This window comes from Cervus elaphus, chromosome 9 (assembly GCF_910594005.1).
Source record: "Cervus elaphus chromosome 9, mCerEla1.1, whole genome shotgun sequence".
Taxonomy (NCBI): domain Eukaryota; kingdom Metazoa; phylum Chordata; class Mammalia; order Artiodactyla; family Cervidae; genus Cervus; species Cervus elaphus.
In genome coordinates, this window is record NC_057823.1 from 102,046,361 (window position 1) to 102,062,774 (window position 16,414).

At 39.2% G+C, this 16,414-nt stretch overlaps 1 long non-coding RNA gene across 1 annotated transcript; it reads left to right on the forward strand.

Annotated features, from left to right (window-relative positions):
• The first annotated feature begins 269 nt into the window (after nucleotides 1-269).
• LOC122700671 lies at nucleotides 270-9,651 on the forward strand. Its single transcript, XR_006342860.1, has 3 exons — nucleotides 270-280; nucleotides 2,577-2,584; nucleotides 9,525-9,651. It is a non-coding gene; the product is annotated as an uncharacterized LOC122700671 (long non-coding RNA).
• Nucleotides 9,652-16,414: the final 6,763 nt, after the last annotated feature.

Below are 16,414 nucleotides of genomic sequence, written 5' to 3' on the forward strand. Positions count from 1 at the left end.
TTATTGTTCAGTTGATCTGATTGATAATGAATTTGCAGATGGACTAAGGAAATTATTGATGGAGAACTCATTTTGTGATGTCTTTAGCACTAGAACTCTCGTCTTTGTTCTTTTTGTCCCCTTAATCTTTATCCACATCTGCTTATGGTTACATACTTCCTCTCTTTGCACAAAATATATATTGTATGTGTAATATGGAGAAGGCTATGGCACCCCACTCCAGTACTCTTGCCTGGAAAATCCCATGGACGGAGGAGCCTGGTGGGCTGCAGTCCATGGGGTCACTAAGAGTCGGACACGACTGAGCGACTTCACTTTCATGCATTGGAGAAGGAAATGGCAACCCACTCCAGTGTTCTTGCCTGGAGAATCCCAGGGACAGGGGAGCCTGGTGGGCTGCCGTCCATGGGGTCACACAGAGTCGGACACGACTGAAGCGACTTAGCAGCAGCAGCAGCATATGTAATATACATACTTATAATATATATTGAATACAAATTGGATGTATTCTTCTATATATAGACACTGCTTTTTCTGTTTGGTTGGTTTTGTTTTTTAGACACCACTTTTACATTCTTAATAGTTTGATTTTCTCAGGATCTCAGATTAAATCAAAGTTTCTTGCACATGCAGATTCCACATGATTTTTACTCAAAAATCATTTGAGTAGTTATGTCTTTAATATCTGTCTCCCACTGTACACTCCTTAAGAATAGCAACCATCTGTCAGTTTTCCACCCCTTCTTCTACCTTTGGCACATACCAGAGGGTCTGACGTATAGTAGGTGCCCATTAAAAATTTCATGAAAGAGTGATTGGGTAAGTGAAAGAAGGAAGCAATGAAATGTTGCATTTGAATCGATCTTGATCAGAACCTAAGGAAACCCCCAAGACTGGAGCCATGACTGGTTTGTGAAGTTCCCTGCAATTTCAAAAGCTTACTAAGGCTCCCAGAAGGATAGAGAGTAACGTGCCAGTGGACCGAATAAGACACTTGTGGAAAGTAGCTTTAGGATAAGAGTTAAAGGGCTTAGCTTTTTTACCTGTGGAGAACCTAGGCTTCGAGTGAATAGTCTAAGCAATTTGAGGGAACCGCTTGAGAGCAAGCTCTAAAATTAAGTTAAAGAAGTTTGTCATCATTGTAAAAAACAAATTAGATGGGCATTTCAGTTACCCAGTTTTCTAGTTTGCAAAGGATTAAGTGGGAATAGTTATTGCACACCAAAGCATATAGGTGCACTGAACTGTGAAGACGGCATTTGGTTCTGTTCAAACGCTACACAGGGATTCTTGATTACGCTACAGTATCATGGATACTTTTTCAGTTACTTAGATTTACGCAGTGGAGACACATTGGCAGTCAGGATCCCTGTCCTCGTAGAGGCCACATACAATCACGTGGAACCACACATTACACACATAAATATGTATATATGGTCATTTATATCATGGTAAGTGTTACAAAGAAAATAGCATAGTGTATTAGGGATTAGAGACTGACTAGGGTAAAGGTGGAGGTGGACGGCTTTTTTCAATCCAGTTGCCTGAAACAGTTTCTATAAAGACATCAAAGATGAATGTAAAAGGATAAAAAAGGAATTACGTATGTTAAGAACTGAAGGAGGAACACCCTAGGATGGAGGGTAGGGTAGTGACTCTCAGCCGTAAATGCAAAGGCCCTGAGGTGGGTAAGAGACGGCAGAGTATCTGTGAGGAAGGGAATCGGGGGTCAGCGTCATTGTGAACGTAGCTGGGAGAAGGAACTGCTACGAAAGGAGTCTGGAGATGCAGGCAGCAGGCCTTGCTACTCAAAGCATGGCTCCTGGAAGAATAGTGAATTTACATGGTTTAGTTTACTTTTATAAAGATTGACTCTGGGTCTTAATGGAAAAATTGAATTTGTATAAAGATCATAGCAGAAGGTGAGTTTCTGGCAGAAGTCTGGTGACATCGTGGTGACTAGGAGTTAGAGGTGAGGATACAAAGAAGTGAGTATCAGTGGGACTGGGGAAGTACTGGTGGGCTGATTGGCTAAGAAAAATGTTTAAAGAAAGAAATGTCCCTTAGACACTTGGCCTGAGCAATGGATAGATGGTAGTATCACCTACTAAGATGGGAAAAGACTAGAAGAGAAACCAATTTGGACGTTATAACCACAGGTTTGAAATTGGACAGACAAAAATATCAAATTGGTCTTTTTAAGTCAGGATTTCCTAATAGATAACTGTACTGGAGATATATCCTATTTAAAGCCAGTGGACTATGTGAAAATCTCTAGGGGTGAAAAGACAGGAATATACCAGACTTAGGCCCTGGAACACCCTAGCATTTAAAGATTCTGTAAGTCACAGTTTCTCAAACTATGCTCCATAGACCTATGGCATCAGCATCATTTAGAATCTTACTAGAATTGTGCAATTGCGAGATTTACTGATTTATCATCTGAATTTCTACAGGAAGTCCTATTGCACAAGATTATATTATAGTAAACAAAGAAGACAGAAATGTTACAGTGATTGAAATAGAAGACATGTAGCATGTGGTATCAGAAATATCAGAAGAGGGAAGTGCTTTAGGCAGGAAGGTGTGGTCAAACCATGGAATGCCCTGGTAGGTCAGATAACGTAAGGACAGACAATTGTTCTTTGAATTTTATCACGTTATTTTTGGCAAAATCTGTTCTACCTTTATCCACATTATTATTAATAATCTTCATCAGCATAAAACATAGTTTACTGGTTCCCATTAAGTCATTTTAAAAATCTCACACCTATGTCTCATACTAACTCAATGTTTTCCTTCTTTTTTATAGGAAAGCTTATCAAAATAACTGATACAATTAATATGATTTGTGTCTTCATTTCTTATTTCTTATTCAATCATTTCCAATATGGTTTCTGTCTTTATTGTACCAATTATGGAGAGTAGAGTTACTTAACAGCTGGACTGGTACAGTTAAATGCTTTTATCTAGGAATTCCTGGGTATTTTAGTTAAATATAAAAAATATTTTATTTTAAAATACTTAAATAGGTACTGCGAGATAGGCCAGTTTTATGTTCATTATGGGAATAGCTTCCATTTCCACAGACCAGTCATATTTGGTATTAAATGGAGCGTCTACGTACAGAAGCACATAAAAATGAGTTGGGACAATCACCTCCATGGTGAAGTGGATAAAATTAATACTGCACCAAGGGATCTGTCAAGATAAATAAAAAGAGGAAGGTGAAGATGTTGACAGCTATATCTGTGTGGGCCATGTGTTGATGGGGAATTTAGCAGAAGAAAAAAGCTACAGTGTGTAAAAAATAGTCTTCATCATTAGGTGAAAAGCTGCCCGCCCCGCCCCAAAAAAAGGAAAGAAAAAATTCAGAGAGCCATATAATTCTGCCATTCTGTCTCCAGCTGGACAAGTGCCACATGTCTGAAAGATGCCACTAAATGCTGGTTGAGAATTCTAGTGAAAGGGTGTAATCTTTAAGTAACTCAAAGCGCAATGGAACAGAAAAGGCTCAGCGCTACTGACCTATTAAACAAGGGCTGAGTTACCATCAGAATGTGGCAATTCCAGTTACAGGATAGGTGATGAATAATTCAACTGAGTTTAAGTCTTTTCTTCAAGTTACAGAGCTAGGCACTGTTCTGGTTACCGAGATTTTTAAATCTGTGGTATCAAGTTTAACGGCAAGGAAAGAAAGTGAAAGTGAAGTTGCTCAGTCCTGTCCCACTCTTTGCAACCCCATGGGCTATAGCTTACCAGGCTCCTCCATCCATGAGATTTTCCAGGCAAGAGTACTGGAATGGGTAGCCATTTCCTTCTCCAGGGGATCTTCCCGACCCAGGGATCGAACCCGGGTCTCCCACCTTGCAGGCAGATGCTTTAGCATCTGAGCCACTGGGGAAGCCCACGGCAAGGAAAAGGTCTGTTTATCAAAACACTGCTAGAGACAGCAGCAAAGGCAGTTTCCCAAAGGCAAGTGCAGGTCAAGTATTGTGTGTGTTAGGCAGTGAGCTGCTTAGGGAAATAATCATAATGAGGAATCATAAGGAATAATCATAATGAGTTGTGGGGCTGAGAAGACATTTCCATGAATCAGAAATATGCAATTTCGTGCACCTCCAAAACCAGTCATAAGACGTGCTATGTAGGCACACGCAAAATAGAGGTTGAGTGCATACCTGAATGAGGTAAAAGTTAGGAAAGTTTAAGAAGGGCTTCAAAATATGGAAATTGAAAGGAGGAATGTGGATAGGGCACCAGCGTAGCCATTCATAGCGGTTACTGTGGAGAAGAGCAGATGACCCGTTTTAACAGGGACACACAGTGTGCAGACGCGGGGATGTCGAGTGTGTGGTTGTGAACCTTGTGATGGCCTGGCAAGTCTTCCAGAGGAGCCGTGTGCCCTGGTGTGGACGCCGTGCTCATCTGAAGGCAGGGGCGTCTTTCTTCTTGCAAAGGCAGTCATGCCCTCTGCCTACACTTGTACCTTCAGGCTTTTATCTTCCCAGAGATGGTATCTTTTTCTAATTTTCCTGAGTGTGCCCTATAGGCTAGGATGCCTTTATATAAGAAGATAGTGTGGGATTGGTCTGGAAAGAGAAGTTAGGGCCGTGAATCCTGAATGTTTCTAGAAGGGATGTTCTTAACTCAGGAGGCAGCCTGCAACTAATCAAAAGTGTTTTTCAGCAGAGATGGGGCCATGTTTGGAGCTTTAAATCAGACCTTAGAGTGAGTAGGATGGGAAAAGATGGGAGTGGTAAGACCAGTTAGAGGAGTAGATCCCAGAGCTTTGCTTAATATAAGAAGACAATGTATTTCATGAATTAGACAACATAGATTATGGTATGTGACACATGAAAGTGAAAGTTGCTCCGTCATGTCCAACTCTTTGCAACCCAGGGACTAGACAGTCCATGTAATTCTCCAGGCCAGAATACTGGAGTGGGTATTCTGGGGATCTTCCCTTCTCCAGGGGATCTTCCCAACCTAGGGATTGAACCCAGCTCTCCCACGTTGCAGGTGGATTATTTACCAGATGGGCCACAAGGGAAGCCCAAGAATACTGGAGTGGGTATCCTGTCCCTTCTCCAGTGGCTCTTTCCCACCCAGGAATCAACCTGGGGTCTCCTGCATTGCAGGTGTGTTCTTTACCAGATGAGCTGTTGGGGAAGCTCGTGTGATGTATGAGTTTGGTGAAATAAGAAAATACATCTGCATTAGTAGACAGGAAATCAATGTCTATGACTAATAGAAAAAATCAATACAGTAATATATATCTTCTCTTCATGTTTTTGGAATTTAATTATTTTTAAGTTAAATTTGTTTCCATATTGATGGCAAGACAAGAGTGTCTTTTATCACACACAGTTCCTGATTTTCACTGTTATTTTACTCTTTCAGTTTTACATGAGAAAATCAACTCCATCAAAATTGTATGATGGGAATTCTCATAAGACTTAGATCTAAATAAATAGACATAACCTTTAAATCTTATGTACAAACATTAGAAAAATTTATGAATATGTTGCTCCTGATTCATAGACTGGAGTGCCTTTAGTCTTTAGCCTACCACGTTGTCAATGGAAGCATACAATTAAAGGAGACATGCATTGAGACAAGTAGGTCACTACATGTTATGTGGTTAGTCCAGGTGAGGGGGGGATTGTTAGATGGTTTCCGTTTGTCCCTCCCAGTTTGCTGTCCACGCCTTCTCACTCTGCTCTCAAAGCAAGTGTCCCATCCAAGTGGACCACAACGGTAGGCCTTTTGTATTCCAGTAGGGTGCAGACTATGGGAAGGCTGAATCTTCTCCTGACTTTCTCGTTGCAGACTTACCTGGGGTTTTCTACATCCCTCACAAGTTCTCTGTTCTTCCAATAGCAACCTTCTCTGCTGACCTTCATCTTATGGACTCTGGTAACCATTTCCCTCGCTTGTTCCTTTGGGCTTTCTAGGACTTCTAACAACCTGCTTTTACTAGCCTCTCGTTATCTCACTGTTACTTGTGGTGTTCTGAAATTGTGTAAATAATCCCTGTATTAAACTCTCTTCAAAGTATCCTCATGTGAAAATGGCATCTGTTTCCTTTTGGGGACACTAACTTAGGAGACAACTATAAAGCTGGAGGTTGTAATAGTGTGTGCCGTATGGAGTGGAGGGTACACCCAGATATTGCCTGGAGGACAATATTCAGATATTAATGTTGGGAGCACAAAGTTAGATGAAGGAACGGTTCCTTGGAGAACACAGTTTGGAGATTAGAGAAAATAAGCTGACCTAAAGTTCTAGGAAGCTATCAGAAAATAAAAATTTAAATATCAGGGCAAAACATAAAGTAAAAGAGACGTGGCATTAAAAAACAGGATAGTATGGCTATTACTTTATTCCCCATTTACCCGAATAACTGCAGGAACGGGAACAGCATTTTGTATTCATACACAATTGAACTGCTGATTGGAAACACATAGCTAAACTAAGAGAGTGGAGGTTTTGAAGATAAAAAAAAATTTATGTTGGCAGATCAGAACAATGATTTTCTCTGTCCTTTAAATTTAATGAGTTTTAGAGGAAAGATTGAAGGCAGGAGGAGAAGGGGATGACAGAGGCTGAGATGGTTGGATGGCATCTCCGACTCAATAGACATGAGTTTGAGTAAGCTCTGGTAGTTGGTGACGGACAGGGAGGCCTGGTGTGCTACAGTCCATGGGGTCACAAAGAGTTGGACACGACTGAGATGTATATATGCTGAAAGTGAAGTGAAAGTGTTAGTCACTCAGTCATGTCCGACTCTTTGCAATCCCATGGACTGTAGCCCGCTAGGCGCCTTTGTTCATGGAATTCTCTATGCAGGAATACTGGAGTGGGTTGCCATTCCCTTCCCCAGGGGATCTTCCTAACCCAGGGATCAAACCCAGGTCTCCTGCATTGAAGGTGGATTTTTTATTGTCTGAGCCTCCAGGGAAGCACCCATATATATGCTGATTCCCCCAGATATCTTCCAGTTCTTATACCAAATCTGAATCTTCACTTTTTGTAATGATATGAAGATAAGATGTGTTGTCGTTCAGTTGCTAAGTCATGTCCGACTCTTTGCGACCCCATAGACTGCAGCAATCTAGGCTTCCCTGTCTTTCACCATCTCCTGGAGTTTGCTCAAACTCATGTCCACTGAGTCAGTGATTCCATCCAACCATCTCATCCTCGGTCACCCCCTTCTCCTCCTGCCCTCAGTCCTCCCCAGCATCAGATGCTGAGTCTTTCTCAGCATCCAGTGAGTTGGCTGTTTCCATCAAGTGACTAAAGTATTGGAGTTTCATTTTCAGCATCAGTCCTTCCAGTGAACACCCAGGACTGATCTCCTTTAGGATGGACTGGTTGGATCTCCTTGCAGTCCAAGGGACTCTTAAGAGTCTTGAGTCAAAAGCATCAATTCTTTGGTGCTCAGCTTTCTTTATAGTCCAACTCTCACATCCATACATGACCACTGGAAAAAACCATAGCTTTGACTAGATGGACCTTTGTTGGCAAAGCAATGTCTCTGCTTTTTAATATGCTGTCTTTGTTTGTCATAGCTTTACTTCCAAGGAGCAAGTGTCTTAATTTCATGGCTACAGTCCACATCCACAGTGGTTTTGGAGCCCAAGAAAATAAATTTTGCCACTGTTTCCATTTTTTCGGCATCTCAGTGCCATGAAGTGATGAGAATGCATGCCGTGATCTTCGTTTTATGAATGTTGAGCTTTAAGCCAGCTTTTTCACTATCTACTTTCACCTTCATCAAGAGACTCTTTCGTTCCTTTTTGCTCTCTGTCATTAGGATGGTATCATTGGCATATATGAGGTTGTTGATATTTCTCCTGGCAATCTTGATTTCAGCTTGTGATTCATTGCACTTTGCATGATATGCTCTGCATATAGGGTAATTAAGCAGGGTGACAACACATAGCCTTGACGTACTCCTTTCCCAGTTTGGGACCAGTCTGCTTTTCCATGTCCAGCTTTAATTGTTGCTTCTTGACCAGCATATCAGAAGACAGGTAAGATGGTCTGGTATTCCCTTTTCTTTAAGAATTTTCCACAGTTTGTTGTGATTCATACAGTCAAAGGCTTTAGCATAGTCAATGAAACAGAAGTAGATGTTTTTCTGAAATTCCCTTGGTTTTTCTATGATCCAACAGATGTTGGCAATTTGAGCTCTGGTTCCTCTGCTTTTCCTAAATCCAGCTTGTATCCTGGAAGTTCTCAATTCACGTACTATTGAAGCCTAGCTTGAAGGATTTTGAGCATTATCTTGCTAGCATGTGAAGTGAGTACAGTAGTTTGAACATTATTTGGCATTGCCCTTTGGGTTTGGAATGAAAACAGATCTTTTCCCATTCTGTGGCCACTGCTGCATTTTTCAAATTTGCTGCCGTATTGAGTGCAGCACTTTAATAGTATCATCTTTTAGGATTTAAAGTAGTTTTGCTGGCATTCCATCACATCCACTAGCTTTGTTTGTAGTATTGCTTCCTAAGGCTCACTTAACTCCACACTCCAGGATATCTGGCTCTAGGTGAGTGACCACAACATTGTGGTTATGTGGATCATTAAGACCCTTTTTGTACAGTTCTTCTGTGTATTCTTGCCACCTCTTCTTAATCTCTTTTACTTCTCTTAGGTCCTTGTTGTGTCTGTCCTTTGTTGGTAAATCATAGCAAATGAGATTCAGGGGAATTATTCAGATGATATGGTATGAAGAATGATAACCTCCCAAGATGTCTACAGAATAATCCACAGAGTCTGTGAATATGCTCCTTTACTTGACAAAGGAACTTTTTAGCTGTGATGTACACTTAGAATCTTGAGATTAGGAGATTACCTTGATTATCTGTTGGGCTCAGTATATTCACCAGACTTTCTGAGAGTAGAGAATCTTTCCTGGCTATGGTCAGTAGAAGGGATGAGAAGAAAAAAAAAAAGAGAAAGAGAGAGACGTGAGGTTTCTGGCTTTGATGATGGAGAAGGAAGACCATCAGCCAAAGAATGTAGGTTGCAGACAAGGAAACAGATTCTTCCCTAAAGTCAATGGAAGAAAATACAGTCCCACTAAAAACTCAAGGAAAAGACCCATGTTTGATTTATGGAATCATAGATAGCAAATGTGTGTTATGCTTAAAAGTTTATGAGAATTTGTCAAAATAGCAATAGAAAACTTTTACCATGATGGGTTTACAGGTCATAAAACTTGAAAATTTTGGATAAAGAAATAAAATACAATAGCTAATCCCAGTCATCTTGGAACTAAGTCGATAAGGGTAAATGCCTATGGAAGAAAGACCCTATACAGAGGTGTCTGTGTTGGGGGTGGGGCAACTTAAAAAAGAATAAGAAGTCAGTAGGTTAATGGTCAGTTCTGCCAATTAGCTAACTACATGAAAAGTCAATAATTTATGCATAGAAAGCTTGGTATTATTCCAAAACTCACGAATATCTACTCTTTTGACTTCTGTAGACTATGACAGTGACGGAGATAGAGAGAGACCCCTTGGAGGAGGGCATGGCAACCCACTCCAGGATTTTTGCCTGGAGAATCCCAGGGACAGAGGAGCCTGGTGGGCTACAGTGCATAGGGCTGTACGGAGTGGAACACCACTGAAGCGCCTTAGCTTGCAGGCACACGCGGAGACAAAAAGACCAAGGAACTTAGAGTTTACAGCTGAGTGAAAGCCCGTTTCTGCCGCCCGAAGTCGCCCCAAACATCCACGCTCCTGCTCACTTCTATGTGCTCTTCTGTTGAATAGCATACCTGTTTACCTTTCTTAACTGCCGTCTCTAGGGGCGAACATGCACATTTGGTATACGATTCCCAGGAATGAAACTTAGGCTTGCACTGGGAATGATTATGGAGATTTTGATCACACTCTCAATATTTACTTTGGTTTTGATCCTATCATTTTAATACTGATTTCTCAAAAATTATGAATTTACTTCTGCATTTAAGAAGAAATAAAACATTCTGACACCTTGTTTTGCCCGTTTCAGAAGGAATGACTACAAGAATCTTGATATGCTGTAGGGACTGATTTTCAGAAAGGGACCCATAGGTTCTTTATAGCCAACAATTCCGGGAGAGACTAGAGAGTTAGAAATGGGATTCCTCCCTCATTTAGAGGGAGAAACCAAGCAGGTTTCCAACACTTAAATGAAAGAAAGGATGCTGCTGCTGCTGCTAAGTTGCTTCAGCAGTATCCGACTCTGTGCGACCCCACAGATGACAGCCGACCAGTCTCCGCCGTCCCTGGGATTCTCCAGGCAAGAACACTGGAGTGGATTGCCATTTCCTTCTCCAATGCATGCATGCTTGCCAAGGCACCTCAGCCGTGTCCGACTCTGTGTGACCCCGTGGACAGCAGCCCACCAGGCTCCTCTGTCCATGTGACTCCAGGCAAGAATACTGGAGTGGGTTGCCTTTTCTTTCTCTGGAAAGAATGGATAAGATATATTAATAAAATAAATCCATGCATGCAGTTCATTTCAACAGGTCATAACTCAGTTTGAAAAGAAGTTATACCAGGAGAGAAAGAATTTTAAAACTTCTTTTAAAGGCATTCGGTACTTTTTAAAAAATTGATGCTTTAGATTTTATGATGAGGATACATTAAAAAAACAGAAGTCAGCTGGATAATTCAATGCCTGGAGATTTTTTCCCCCACATTGTCATGTTTCAATACAGTTCACAGCTGTATAAATAATGCCATTCATAAACAGAACTTGGGCAAATTCAATTCTATTTCTATTAATGTGGAATGTGCTAAAATTCTCCATTTTTGTTTGCTTAAAGGGCATGTAAGTCTTGGCACACAAAAGCTCTCTTGTGTTCACATAATTGTTAAAAAAAAAGTTAAAAAGCCACCTCAAAATCCTAAGGGCACCAAGCAGTCATCCTTCCAAAGAGGTCTATATTTTCAGACATTACGTGTATTACTGATTGTGGAACAAAATCCACTGCATAATTTCTGTGGGTGTCTAAAACTGACAAAACAGCTGGGAGATAAAAACTTACTGGTTGTTCTTTCCCCAGATTTTCTTTCATCCCCCTCTGAAGAATTTGTTTTCAGAGCATACACAACACAGTCCGAAAAGGGAAGCTTTTTTTCTGAATGAAACATTTACTGTCTTAAGCAAGTTCTAAAGTGGTCTAAATGAGCAGCTTTAGAATCTGATGATACCTACTCCGCGGAGGCCTGACGGTAAGTCATGTAATACATTGATGAGTTTATGGGTTTCTCGGTTAGTAATTCCAGATGGCGTGTCTGTGCTTCAGCTGTGCACTCTGTGTAAATCATCTCACTCACAATCAACAGATATCCAGAAGCACTTTAAATGGAAACATTTATTTTTACCAGTTATTTATAACTTTCAATAACATCTCCTTCAAGAACATGGAGCCCCTTGTTTTTCGTAAAATTGAGCTCTTTCTCTGGACAGCAGGTTTTGGCCGGGTATGTGCTGCCTGAAACAAAGTTTTTCCTGAGGTTTTTGTGCGTTCAATATATTTGTGGTTTAATCTGAAGAAATATGGCTTACTGAATCTTCTGCTTCCCTCAACACTACCTTCTTGCCAACTCTTATTTCGGACTGGAATGTACTTCAAAAGGAAAGCGTGTTTACCACAGTTGAAAAATGATTGCTGTTAATGCCAGGGTCTTGGTATCAGCTCTTCAAACCACGCTCATTAATCTTAATTAGAAAACTAAAGCAAAGATTTTTACCATTTGCAATTAATATGGGGCCTAATTTGGATTCCGATTCCACACTGAACTCACTCGTCTGCCTGTGTTGGGGAGCGTGATTCATACCTGCCAGCACCAATATTGTTCTAGTGACCGAGGAGAGAGCAGTGCCTTGACTGACATCAGAATAATCTGTGTCGACCGTAAGCATTAATCTTATTTAGAAAGTCAAGCTGAACTTTGTCAAAGAAGAAAGATCTAGGGGGGAAAAGAAAAGAGAGAGGAAAGAAATTGACTTCAAGGCTCCGCATAGTATCAAAGCACCAAGGTTTCATCTTTGACGGTTTTCCACGGGAGAGCTGGTGGATTTGGCCATCTGTAATGAAGGTCTTGTCCTTCACTCTTCCTTGTCTTATTCTTCCTTCTTCGGAGGAAACATGTGGCACTTGAGCTCTTCATGGGAAAACTGTTCTTATTAGATAGTATTTTAGAGAAAATATCTCTAAATTCTTAGAGACATGACCTCCAACTTGGTACATGTTTCAAGTCACTTTTAATTGAATTTATCTTAATTTACTAAACACAGAAATATCTGTGAGAAGCTATTAGCCTAGACTATTTATTATATATTTATTATATTAAAATCACCATTGAGCTCACATTGAATTCAATGTGAACCTCTAAACATGGATGGGCTATTCTTTTTTAAAGGTCTGTGAGTGAGGCTGTGAGTTTCATATCTTCTCAGGAGTGCAGTGGCTGGTTGGAAACAACTGTGGCACTTAAAATTTAAGTCAAAATTATCTGATATTCAGAATATTTTATTTTCAAAAATTTTACCAACTGCTGTAGTAAACAGATACTTGTATCCATGTACATAAGCATACATATGTATACACACACACACACACACACACACACATATATATATAGATACATGCTTATATGTGTATAAATTCAGTTTATCAAAGCCTGTGTGAATATACATATCACATGGTTTACACATTTTTTGAATATGAAAAAAAGAAGATTAAGACAGGGTATATAGTAGTAGTCAAATCAGGATGATATTCCTAGTATCTAATTTTTAGTAAATTGATTATTAACTTGCTTTTCAGTTTTAAAACACACAGACAAAGCTAAGGATCAGTATTTATTATGTTTTATCTAAGTTTTATTTGACTGGAAATATGGAGTCTGACTGCTAAACATTTTCCTAAAAAGGCTTTAAATTAGTTCTCATATTGTCTCTATTTAATTAAACTTTTTATGCCTTGATCACAGTGAATAAAGAATACAAAGCATTAACATGACTGAAACTGGGTGTGCATATATGGGTATTTATCATATGAATTTATGTATATTTTACCCATATCTGAATATAAAACATTAATGTGGTCAATAAATATTGATTGACAGAAGAATAAAATCAAATAAAGCTTAAACATGCCCTCTGACTCTACTGACTTCAAAATATATCTCAAATGCATACCCTAACATAAACCTTTCCTCAAAATTCATCCTTCTTACTAGTTGCTTGGACCCAGAAGCTAACTCTAACCAAACAGCTGAATTTCAGCCACCATGAAACACCCTGGAAGTAGCATTAAGGGAGATTGGCGACTGTCGAGAATTTTTACGCTTTCAAAGTGTATTCGCTTTTGCCTGGTCAGTTTCATCATGGGAACGGTGTTTCTGTTTTATATAATCTGGTTTTCTGTGTGTATACAAGTGACTTTTCAGTGTTAGAAATTCCCCATCAGAATGCTCTTAAATAGTGCTATTCTGGCTCTGAAAGATGGTGGATGAATTAACATGGGAATCTTTGTGTAGACAATATTCATTATTCTTAGTTAGAAAGTCATATTTTCTGATGGCCATGTAAGGGTTTTATTTTGTTTCTGAATTCTCAGTTGGCAACTAAATCAAAAACCCATTACCAATAACTGCCGGTACATAGCTCACATATTCGTATGCTTCATTTTCTTCAGCTATCCTATAAAGTGTAAGTGTGATAAAGCTGCTGAATAATCTTCTCTTGCAAAGGGCATTAGTAGACACCTGGTTTCTATTTTCTTATCACTATTTCTCACTAAACACAGCTTTGTCTTTATCTTCCAACCTCTAGTTATAACCTCCTTCATTATAATCTGGGGGAAATTGTCTAGTAAACATGGTGATTTGGGAAATGTCTTTAAAATCTGTAGTCTGGTAAAGAATTCCAGTAACAAGGAAATACTTTGTAATAAATTTGAAAATACTTTAACTGTGGAATATATTACCTTCTTCTTTCAGAGTTTTTTTAAACTTATTATTTGTAAGGTTTTAAAATAGTGAAAGGACCATATCGGAGGTAATTTTGACAATCCCAGAGGTGGTCCCTGTTCTGCATATAGTACCATCTGTAGAAAGATACCAATGGCAAATTGCCTATTAGGGCAAGTTATACAATTTTGTTATTTCTTGGGGTCCCTTTCTAATCAATACTATCCTTTCTTTAATTATAATAAGGAAGAGATCCAATGGATTAAAATGTCAATAAAGTTGAAATAGTATTACATTTTGAAAATGTGACCTAACTAATCCAGTATTTCTTGAAGGACACATTATTAAATTGGTTCATCATCTTAATTGCTTTTTTAATTTAAGTTCTTTAAATATATAGTGACTCTGGACCAAGATGTAAATGGCAGGGTTTCATATTGAACTAAGAATAGTGACATTCATTTTGACATCTGTCCATCAGCTTATTTATTCTGCCTAATGTAGTATTAAGATATGTGTGTTTCAGAATTTTAGGTAAGAAACCCAGGTATTCTAGAAAAACATACATTTTAAATTAAATTAATTAAATTTATTTTTGAGTTAAAGGTAAAAAGCTTATAACACTCGTAAACAAAAATTTTTATATTTTATTATGTCCTTTTGAAAAATATATCATTAATTTAGGGAAATACTTTCTTATAAAGTATAAATATTGATACTGAACTCTGGAAAAAATAAAAAACAGCAACATGAAGAATACAATAAATATTTCCATATTATTTTCCTATAAATTTATGTTTAGAAATAGTAACTTTGAAAAAAGTGGGGCCAAAATCTAAAACTGTCAAATAAAAGCATTATATTAACTCAAAGGTCTTCCCTTGTGGCTCAGCTGATAAAGAATCTGCCTGCAATGTGGGAGACCTGGGTTTGATCCCTGGGTTGGGAAGATCCCCTGGAGAAGGGAACAACTACCCACTCTCGTATTCTGGCCTGGAATATTCCAAACTGTTTAAGTTAGAATAATACTCAGCATTTTGGAGTTTTCAGTCTCAGGAGACAGATGTGTTCAATTTGGCAATATTTTCATTGTATGCTTTTCCCAGACACCACTAGAGGCCACACAACTCCAAAAATAAATGTGATAACATGGATTGCTAATGAAAGCATAAAAGAAAATAGAAAGTTAAGTGGAAGGATTACCACTGTCTGCATGGTAAGATTTTAAATTCAGATTTTCCCTGGAAGACTTTAGATGGCCCTTGTGAAGTCATTAACACTTCTGCACCTTTTATTATATTGCAAAATATTCTAACGCTGCACATCTCTTACACACATTCACTTACACATAACATGTGTGTGTGTGTGTGTGTGTGTGTGTGTGTGTATGTTAATCATTCAGTCGTGTCCAACCCTTTGGCAACCCCATGGACTGTAGCCCGCCAGGCTCCTCTGTCCATGGCACTTCCCAGGCAAGAGTACTGGAGTGGGTTGCTATTTCCTTCTGTAGGGAATCTTCTTGACTGAGGGATCAAACTGAGGTCTCCTGCATTGCAGGCAGATTCTTTATCATCTGAGCCACCAAGGAAGCCTATAAATATATATATGTAACTGCCCACAGCAAACAGAGTCTTGAATTAAATATACTTCTGAATCTTCTGAACCATCCATTAGATAACTGAATTTTAAAATGTACTGTATTATAGATTGCTAAAAAGTTTCTTGCTTTCTTTTTATGTTTATTTTTATATTAGGAAAAAAAGACTTTAAATAGCAGTTTATATTTGTAACAAAAATATGGCCATTCTCGGTGTCAAACTTTACATTATGCCACAAACATATTTCTATAATAATTATGTGAAGACCCGTGGAGACAAGCTGCCTTCTTTCTCCCAGAGCACACCTCCTGCCACATGGTCTGAGAATAGTGTGGGGATAATGTTTCACTGCCAGTAAACAGACCCGTCTTCTGGATCTTTTCTTACATCCTAAGTAAAATTGAATGTAGCATTTTCAGCCTGGCTTCTAAGTGTTGTGTCTGCCGGTCGGCAGCTTGTCACCTTGAGCAGACTTAACCAATTAGTTCAGTTCTCTGGTTCCTGGCTAGACTTGAATAGTAAGAAGCTTTCACGGCATCTCCGCGGAAGTTTGAAAAGGTGGCCTTTATGGTGAAGAAGTAGCGTCTAGGCTCTGGGAATTTGTTTTGTGAAAAACCGGTAGCACCTGGGCTGATTTTTATAGAAGGCATAATAATATTTCCAGGCTTTCCCCTGAGCCCCTTTCATTGTGGGCACCTCTGTTTTCCTGATGAGTAAACATAGTTTTCCCCTTCTTTTTCAGCTAGAGAAAGAGCGTAAATGACATCATGATAGGAAAGTAATATCTAAGGCAGAGTTCCCCAGATTTTTAAATTGCAACTGTTCACATTGACA